Genomic DNA, 9586 nt, shown 5'->3' with positions numbered 1-9586 from the left:
TTCTGAGCAGCAGGGCTGGCTTCTGTGTCCCCACTCTTAGCATAGCACCCAGCACACAATGGACACCCAACAAATGGGCTGAGTGAGTGATTATACACTTACTCTGAGGGACTGGTCTCTTCCAGAGAAGCCAGGCTCTGGGAGGTCAGGTGACCTGACCCAACCAGGGAATTGGGGTCTGAACTCAGCCAGCCCTGTCCAGTGAAAACAGGATGCTGTTTCCCATACAGGAAGCCCCAGGTAGCTGCATTCTAAAATGTGAAAAGAAATGGGCAACATTAATTTTAGTTTATATTTAACCTGATATGGCTAAGATATTATTTCAACACGTCATCTCTACTTTAAAATTTTGAGAGGTAGCACAAGGGAGAGCTTTGTGGTCAGGGACTTGTCCTGCATCTTGACTGCATGGCGGCTGCATGCATCCCCACGTGGGATGAAGGGGTGCGGATACACACACATCATGTCCATTTCCTCACTGTGACACTGGGCCATAATTATAGAAGGCATCACCAAGGGCAAAGCTGAGCGAACCTTTCCATGCTGTCCTTGCAACTTCCTGTGAACATGTAATTATTTCACAATAAAACTTAATGTGATATTTTACAATTGACATTTTTGCTTTAAACAATTTTAACGACAACAAAAACTCACCCCTCCAAACCTGTCTCTGAATGCCGGTGTGTTTCGTGCTGCCGGCGCATCTTGTTTGGACTAGCTACTGTTCCCATGTCCCACTGCATTGGACACAGCTGCTGCCAACTTTGCTCCTTCCCTCCAGCAGTGTCATCGGGGATGGGTTCCTGGACCCCTGGTCTGTCCCTCCCACCCACCAGGGGTCTAGGTAGACTAGTCCCTTATCTTGGATAAGTTGCTGCTACCCTCTGAGCCTCAGTTTGTCTTGTCTGCAGAATGGGATGAATAGTGGTACTTCTACTGGGTTGTTGAGATGCCAAGTGCTGGGTGCTTTGCACAGGCCTGGACCATGGTTCACTGGTGGTGACATTCCCCACCATTGCCCTATTTGAGATCCAAAATGGCATCTTCCTCTGGTCCCCCCCCCACCCCCATTTATAATACCCTACTGCCTCTCTCTGCTGGCCTTCCCCAAGTGACAAGTTCTTGTTTTAACTGCTGAGCAGGAAGTAGGATGACCTCTCTGTGTATCTTTGACACCTAATTCCTGGTTGCCATAGATACACTGTCCCTTCCGGAAAGCTAGTGAGCATACTGCAGGCTTAGAGGCCAGCCCTTCTGCAAAAAAATCCTTGCAAAGCCTCTTTTGAAACTTTGGACTTCCTTTATGAGCCCTGCCAGGCTCCCAGCTCACTGCTTTTCACCATATAAGGCAAACCCCTGTGTGGGGCACAGGTGAGCCCGCTGTGACCCACGCCTTGCTCAGCTCAGCTGCAAAGGCACTTCCAACGGAGCGCAGCGTGTATGCACAGATGATTTTAGCAACGAGGAGGTTTTGACACCTTTTATGGTTTTAGAGGAAGAAAGACTTGTGTACCACAAAGGCAGAAACACGGCTTTGGCTTCGTCGTGGTGAGAAATGGTGGGTTGTAAAACCAGGATGTAACTCACACCAGGGCTTTCACAGAACACTGAAGAGGCCTGTGTGTCCCTACGTTACCATCGCGTGGCGGGAGGCAGTCCTCCAAATCAACATGAGAATTTCAGCCAGGAGGGTTTTAAATAAGCCCTCCACCACCCCTCCCCGGAGCCCCAGGACTCACCTGTGAGGTCTTTCATACTGTCCTGGAACCCTGATCTTCAGGGGACTTCTGCCTCCAATTCTTCATGCCAGCGTCTGTGGGGCAGCTGGTACAGAAGGGCAGGCAGGTCTCTGGGAGGTGGAGCTTGCAGGGTAGGGAGTGGAGAAGATGGGGGTGCTTATATCTGGGGGAGTGGAAGGGCCCATGTGAAGGTTCTGAGCTGGGGAGTTGTGCTCCCAGAGTGGGATGGCATGCGTGCAGGGAGATATGGCCCAGTCCAGGGTGTGGGGAGTCGTGGGGTCCGCTTGGGAGGTGGGACCCTTTGCTGAAGGGTTTTTAAGTAGGTGAGAGGAGTGACCAGACTTACTCGGTGGGATCTTGCTGACAATTACAAGGAGGCTGGCAAGGACAGGGTGGGGGAAGTAGCCATCTCCTGAGCACCTCTTGACAGGTGCAGGGCCAGGAGTGGGGATGCTGTTCACAGGACAGGGTCACAGCACCCCTTTGCCCTTCTCACACAGGTGTTCTTGGGCTGTCTTCTCCTGCCTTCTCCTTTCTATGACCCCTTTGAAGATACTGATGAACTTGTACATGGATAACTAGAGAGGCAGGAAAAGGCTAGAACGCCAGGTAATTGTCATATGTTCCTTTGAAAAACACATGATTCCAAGAGCACAGTATGGAAGGAGGAAGAAGGAGAGATTGTACGATGGAGAAAGCAGACGGACATGACCCTGGCCAGGTGACCAAGGTCAGGACCAACTGTGATAAGTCACCGTGATGGCATGTAACCTTGATAGGACGGATGACAAGGTGCTTTACATCTGGGCTCTTCATTCCTCCAAACCCACAACCCTAGTCTAATCCATGAGAAAAACAGCAGATGAATCCCAACAGAGGGGGAGCTTGCAAACACCAGGCCAGCGTGCCTCCAACTGCCCAGGCCATAAAAAACAAGGAAAGTCTGAGAAACTGTCCCAGCTTGGAGAGCTCATGTAAGGAGGAATCAATATTACTTCATGAATGGTGACAAATGTACCATACTAATGTAAGATGCTAATCATAGGGGCACTGGGAGTAGGGCACACAGGAATTCTTTATGTTCTCAACTACCTTATAAATCTAAACTTTGTCTGCAATTTATATTGCTTTAAAGATTTGTAAGCAATCTCTACCCTCAACGTGGAACTCAGATTTACAACCCCGAGATTAAGAGTCACATACACACCACCCTCCTGCCCCTGAAATTTTAAAAACCGGGACTGTCGCCACGTGTCTCGCCGTGATCGTGAGCGCCACCTCGTGGGCACATTGAAAAATGGGAAGAGCCTGTTTCCCGCCCTGCAGTGGCTCCTAATCCAGCGGGGGTGGGGAGTGGGGGGCGGGTCGTGGGGCAGGGTGGGGTGGGTGGGGAGGAGACAGAGCAAATACAGGACTCTTCCACCTGGGTGACTGTTTGCACCTTGGCCTTGGGCTAGAGACTGAGCTCGTCTATCTCATTATCACTGGTGCGAGAGGGCCTTGCAGGCGCAATCATGCCATCACCTTTATTTCCTGCTGCCCCTTGAACCTGCTGATAGAGAGCCACCCTCTTGATCCCTGAGGAAAAGAACAGGACTTTCCCATGATTTTTTTTTTGGGGGGGGGGGGCGTTCTTGAGAAATTAGGTCCCAGGTCAGCAGGTCAGTGAGATTGCAAGTGGTCTCAATTCATTAATTAAAAATGTCCAGTCTTGGCTAATAAAGCTTGGACCTTGATTCTTTCTTTCTTTTCTTTCTTCTTTTCCTTCCATCCTCCTCCCTCCCTGATTTATTAGAGAGAGAGCACGCATGAGCAGGGGGCAAGGCAGACAGAGGGAGAGGGAGAAGCAGATTCCCTGTGGAGTGGGTAGCCCAATGACCTGAGCCAACCCTTCACTGACTGAGCCACCTAGGTGCCCCAAATAATTTCATTTTAGTGTTAGCATGTCCCATGCAACATTTGGGACTATACCAAGAAATTGTTCATCTGAAATTCAAATTTGACTGAGCAGATGTATGTCTGCTACATCTGGCAAGCATGTTTCTGGTCCCTGCAGGCTCACAGCTGAAGGAGGGAGGAGAGATGATGGCAGGGAGAAAGACTTCATTTGATTGACAACAGTGTGTTCGTTTCCCATTGCTGCTGGAACAAACTACACATTTAGTGGCTTAAGACTGTATTAACTTATTCTCTTACAGTTCAGGGGGGTTACACGTCTGAAATCAGGGTGCCAGCAGGGCTGTGTTCTTGCTGGAGGATCTAGAGGAGAATTTCTCCCCTGCCTCTCCCATCTTCTAGAAATCCTTCCTCCATCTTCAAGCCAGTAACACAGCCTCTTCCTTCCCTCTCTGTCCCTCTCCCCTTCCACCAGCATATCTCCTTGTCGCCTCTGACCCTCCTGCCTGCCTCTCAGAAGGACCTGTGATGACATCAGGTCCACCTGGATCATCCAGGATTATCCCCCCATTTCAAGATCCTTAACTAAATCACACCTGCAAAGTCCCTCCTGCCACATAAGGTCACCTCTTCACAGATTCTGAAGATCAGAACGTGGATGTTTCCAGCGGCTGTTATTCAGCCTCTCGCTGTGGCAAGCTGGCTCCCGCCACCTGGGCCTGGCCTGCATGCACAGCTGATTTCGATCACATGGCCACGTCTGTGCATCCTTGGGAGGCTTCCTTGCACCCTGCAACTCCTGACGGTGGTGCCTGTCCTTGGCTGGTGGCTCCTCCTCTGCTCTGGGCTGGCTGATGCCAGTACAGCCAGTCATTGCTGGGCCCTGGGGACAGTCTTTTTCACAGTGACCCCAGGAAGCTGTGCCCCCTTGACATTCTGAATCCTGTCCTAGATCCCACACCTCTAATGAAAAGCTGGGTGGCAGGGTGGTCCCTGTCAGGAGCAAACCCTCTTTTGCTGCCCCTACACCTCTGATAATGCACGTGTGATGTGGACATGGGCTGGAGCTCTTGAAGAGGCCGCCACCCCCACTGACCCTGAGGTGAGAGGCTGGCTTTCTACTTACTCCTGGGGAAATGGCCTCGGTGCCCCCAACAAGCCCCCTCCACCCCAGGTCTCCCCTCATCTCTGTGAACTTTAAGACCCTCCTTCGGGAATTAACTCTCCCTTGAGTGGAGATGTGACTTTGGGAGAGAATGTGGTGCAAAGGCGTAGAGCAGTGGGAGGATCACCTGGTGGGGTAGGAGGAGATGGTGAGTAGGTGAACGATCCCAAGAGAAAGCTGAAACATGGACGGGACTGACCGGATGGTTGGGGGTCCTAACCATGCAGGCCAACCTCCCGGAACAGATGAGCTGTGGTGCAGGAGAGGAGGTAGTCACCCTTGGGAGGGGACTCCCCAGGCCAAGGATGTTCTCACCAACGTCCAAAGGGTCACAGAACTGCCATCAATGCAGTTTGTCGCTGTTGATGTTGACTGCACCACTGCAGGGTTAACCCCTCTCCCATTTCCATCCTGTCCCCTTTGGAAGGAAGTCATGGTGCACTGCCCACAGAAGGACTGGGGAGTTGGGCTCCGCCTCCTTGACTTGGGAGCATCTGTGTAAATTATTGGGGTTGTTGAAGGGGAGATTCACCTCTTCTACATTTATTATTTAGTCAATCATATATGTACATGTTTTATTAACTTTCCAAATTCCTTCATGACACAGTAGCTCCACAGACAGGGAAAGCCTACGTTTGACAAAGATTATACGAATGTCCTTACGTAGTACATTTCAGAAACTGAGAAACTGTTCGTGCCTTTGTGTGTTTGGGATTCATTCCAAAGGTTTTTAGGCTGCTCTATCACTGAGAATTGTTAATCACAAAAACTCCAAGTGGTCATGCAGAATGAGCTCATCAAAGTGGCCCCAATGTCCGTTCCTGGTCTTTGAGATCACTATGTTTCTAATGTTTACTTCCAATCCACTTTTTTTTTCTTTAAGATTTTTATTTATTTATGAGAGAGAGAGAGAGGCAGAGACATAGAGGGAGAAGCAGGCTCCCTGTGGGGAATCCGATGCAGGACTTGATTCCAGGACCTGAGCCAAAGGCAGATGCTCAACCACTGAGTCACCCAGGTGCCTCTCAAATCTACTCTTTTAACCCAAAAATGTACTGCAGGAGGGGCTGAAGATCCAAGCCACCTGAGTTTGGAAAATTCTGAACATTTCAAACCTCCCCTTGAGACAAAGGCCTGCTGTGGAGTCCCTGTGTGCTGGAGGCCAGAAGTACGACCGGGAGTTCTCCCCTCCCTCCCACCAAAAAACCTGGTTTTTAAAGGGTTTGTAATACAGTTGTGCAAATTTGAAGCTTACATAAATATTAAAACACAACAGTAAGCGTACTAACCTGTAAACCCAATCTGGCTGGCTGCCTGCTTTGGTTTTGCCAGTGAGCTACAAATGATTTTCACACTTTAAATTGTTGGGGGGGAAAACATCGACAGAAGATTATTATTTTATGGCACATGAAAATCACGTGAAATTCAAATTTCAGGGCATCTGGGTGGCTCAGTGGTTGAGCGTCTGCCTTCAGCTCAGGGCGTGATCCCGGGGTCCTGGGATCAAGTCACACATTGTGCTCCTTGCTGGGAGCCTGTGTCTCTGCCTCTCACTGTCTCTCACGAATACATTTTTAAAAATCTAAAAAAAAAAAAGAAAAAGAAAAAATTCACATTTCAGTGTTCTTCATGAAAGTCCTAGTGGTACACAGCCATGTTCAATTGTTTGTATAGTGTCTGTGGCAGTTTTTGTGCAAAGACAGCACAATCTAGCAGTTGTGAGAGAGACGGAATGGCTTGAAAAATCTAAAATATTTACTATCTGGCCTTTCACAGAATAAGCCAGCCAACCCCTAGGTTCGGGCTTAGACAAGTGAAAGCCTTTTTCGTGGAGTTATATTACTGATGTGGCTTGGGCTCGCCGGCTCGTGGTGAGGGAAATCAGGCTGACTGTGGGCAGTGCAGCCACCGTGGATACTACCCAGTGGTTTCCCGCAGCCACAGCCAGGGCAGGGGGTGGTGGCACTGTCCCAGGTGCAGGGAGAGTCCCCGGCTATAGAGGTTGGAATGCTATCAAACCAACAATGTCCGTCTGCATTTTATCCACCTGAGCCAGCATGGGCGCATAAGTACAGGGGGACCCAATCTCTCCACCATCTTGGCTGCAGAGGGCAGAAACCTAACTTGAATGAGCTGGAGAGCTGGGATTGTTCACTGGTGTCATTGGTCTGCACGACATTGGGTTGGTTGGGCTTTGGGACACTGGACTCTCATGGATTTGCTTCTCCTGGCACTCAATAGGCCTTGGTGCTCGGACCAATTTTGCCACAAGGAACCAAGCCTTACAGCGTGTCATCAGCCAGGTGCAGCCCTCAGGCATGGCCAGTGGAGGGAAGGAATGCCCATGTCTGGGTTTAGAGTTGAAACATGGCCAGGAAGCATCTGACTGGTAGGGAGGGTGGAGTTAAGGGTTGGCAGAGTTTGGAAAGGTGACAGACCTTTGACTCAAGATAGGGAAATGTTCAGATGGCCTCTGGGTTCTTTTTAAGCCTAGACATTCCTGTAGATTTCTTTCTCTCCCATCTGTTTCCCCATGATTGCTTCTCAATGTGTTTTTTCTCCTTGACGGGTCCCAAACCTCTGATACAGCACCCCCCCCCCCCGCCAGCCCCTCCCTTCAATGTAATCCTCATCCCCCACCTCCCATTCATTCATCAAGTGCAGGTGATGATGAAGCAGGGGATGCTGAGAGCCTGTCGCTCACTGCTGTGTCCCACTGCCTGGCATGTAGGAGCTGTTCATTGTGCCTCTATAAACTGGAGAGACAGGCACTGCCCTTGTCCTTTTGGACCTTAGGTCCCACCACCCTAAGACCACCTAGTCTGGCAAAGCAGATTCATTTATCCACTGTACGAGGAACCCTGAGCAGCTCACCTGACAAAGGTAAAGAGTGAGCTTTCATAGGATTTTGTGGAAGGTGGGATTTGGGTGAATTGTGAGAGAAGCAGTGTTTCCACAGGCTTGGTGCAAAGCAGGGCCATGTGGGCCTGTCTGAAACCAGGATCAGGTCAGGGCTGCAAGGTGGACCAGCTCCCATTCCCTTGGGAACCTCAGAGCTATTCTGGAGCTCTGCACATGGGTTGGAAATCCAGGCTCTTCTCTGGCAAAGGTGGCTTAAATTCTCTAGGCGGGAGCAGGATGTTTCATTCGTAATGATGGAATTTCAAACAGCAAAGTTGTTGCTAATCTATGATTTTGGAGTTTAAAGTTGTTTTTGAGTAAAACATTCATTACTCAAAGGGATCATTGTGATACTTTACAGGTGCAGCCATGTGTCCCTGAGAACATTTCCTGTGAACTTTAGGAAGAGTAAAAACTTTCAGCTGGCTTTCTCTGTGTCTGTTCCTGGGGCCTGATGAATGGGCCAGCGGATCCTGGAATTACCCACTCTCAGTCTAGGGGCGGGGCGGGTATTTGTACATTAAGTGCTCCATTGGCTCCAGTGGGAGGAGAGAGGGAAGGGATGGGCTGGAGGAGGCAAAGAGGCCGGGAAGGAGGCTATTACTGCAGTCTGGCCTGAGAGGGGGCTCCAGGACTTGGAGGGAAGGGGTGGATGCAGAAGCTGTCTTGGAAGTAAAACAGAACCTGGGGACAGAGGGAAGAGGAGGCAGGGGAGGTGCTGACGTGCACTAAGGCAGGAACTAAGAGGAGCAGTTTTGGAGGGAAGAGGCTGTTTGGTTTCTGCTGGGGTGAATTTCAGGTGCAGCCACGCAGAGATGCTGGATAAGCAAACATATGGGGTCAAAGTGCAGGCCAGAGGCCCAGCGGGGAGCGCAGGTTTGGGGGGTCAGCGCAGTGGACAGGTGGAATACAAGTCACAGGAAGGCTGTTCTCTCAGGGAGGCATGCGTAGCCCTGGGAGAGCAGCGGGAGGAAGGCCAGCAGACCCTGCGTGAAAACACCTGGGAGAGGGGAGGAGAGAAGCCCAGAAAGCAGGGTTTTAATAAGGAGGCTTTGGAGGCCGATGCCTGCTGTGAACCTGCACAGGAGGCTGAAAGGGCCAGCGGGACTTAGGTGCCTGGGACTAGGTTTCAGGGGTTTGGGGAATTAATGAACAAGTGGGTCAACAGTCTGGAAACATTTGGGATTCAAGGGGGTGGGGGTCAGGGAGAGTCCGCGATCGAGGCTGGAACAGACACAGGCACGTTTAAATGCTGCCTTCTCGGAAGGAAGACTCCGAGAAGCAGGCAGAGGACCTGGTTCCCTGGGGCAGGTGGGGGAGGCGGTGGGCAGGGGCAGGAGCACAAACTCCAGGGTAGGAGGCTGCATCTTCTCCAGGTGGAAGGGGCTTCTGCCCCAAACCGGAGGTAGCAGGCCGCCTGGGTCCGGATCCGCAGGAGCGTCCCACAGCGGCTTACCCGCCTCTTCCCTCACTGCCTCCACGGGGCCCGCTCTCGACCCCCGCTCGGACTCCCCCTCCCTCTCCAGGTGCTCCCCGCTGGCCCAGCCCGAACCTGCAGCTTCTCTCTATCCCAGCCCGGCTTCCAGCGCTGCCCCAGCCGCTCCCGCCGGCCTCCCGCCCCGCCCAGGTGCTGCTGCGGGCCCCGCCCCGTCCCCGCCCACGCCACGCCCGCCCCACTGGCTCCGCCCCACTCCCGCCCACGCCCCGGCCAGGCCGGCTCGATGGCCCCGCCCCGTTCCCGCCCCACCTGTGTCCCCGCCCCGTTCCCGCCCACGCCCCGCCCAGCCCGCTGGCCCCGCCCCGTTCCCGCCCACGCCCCTCCCCACCCGGCCCGCTGGCCCCGTCCCGTTCCCGCCCCGGCTGCGTCGGCCCCGCCCCCGCCGGC

The sequence above is a fragment of the Nyctereutes procyonoides genome, unplaced genomic scaffold, assembly GCF_905146905.1.
Source record: "Nyctereutes procyonoides isolate TBG_1078 unplaced genomic scaffold, NYPRO_anot_genome, whole genome shotgun sequence".
In the NCBI taxonomy this organism is placed as follows: Eukaryota; Metazoa; Chordata; class Mammalia; order Carnivora; family Canidae; genus Nyctereutes; species Nyctereutes procyonoides.
The sequence above is the reverse complement of the archived record's forward strand: the minus strand, read 5'-3'. Positions refer to the sequence as shown.